Here is a 736-nt window from a genome sequence, read left to right as displayed (position 1 = left end):
AAACAGACCTTTCGACATCTTTCCAATATAATAATTGCAGCCTCCAAATTTTCCTTTGTAGCCCTTGGACCAACCATACAGTGAAACACAATTACTCATGTTGAAGGAGACATGATGATGAAAAAATGAAGAACCAATGGGTCTAAATGTTAAATGTTTTATCGTAGCTAATCATAAAAGGATCCACAAAAATAACATATCAAAGGGGTGAAGATTGCATCTGGCTCATCAGAAGCGGTTCAGCTACCCTTCATATATATATATATATATATATTAGTAACTCCTTACCATTTTCAAGATGCTCCCTCTTCATTCCGCTAACATACGTCCTGTAACTTGTTCAACAGGCTAAAAATACTTGTCATAGGTGCAATGGCCAAAATGGTTTACAATTGATTTTCTTTCAAAACCATTTTCATCATTAATGCCAACACCAACCATCTCACAGTCCATTGCAAAAACTTTTTTCAGTCTTAAAAAGAAGAAAAAAAATCGATTGCTACTGCGCGATTTTAGCAGCAGGAAAACGCTTAGATCAAATGGATTAGGTTTTATTGCATTTTTCAAGTCTCGTCCTTTTCCGGACAGACCTCTTTATCAAACTAGATCTATATTATTAGGCCATAGTAAAGTATTTGCTCATCATGATCATTTTGTCTGTATGTACTTGATTGAACATTAAATTCCTTATTGTTTCCAAAACTTGTTAAAAACCAATAATGATTTACTAGGATTA

The sequence above is a fragment of the Artemia franciscana genome, chromosome 1, assembly GCF_032884065.1.
Source record: "Artemia franciscana chromosome 1, ASM3288406v1, whole genome shotgun sequence".
Taxonomy (NCBI): Eukaryota; Metazoa; Arthropoda; class Branchiopoda; order Anostraca; family Artemiidae; genus Artemia; species Artemia franciscana.
This window is presented reverse-complemented; position numbering follows the sequence as displayed.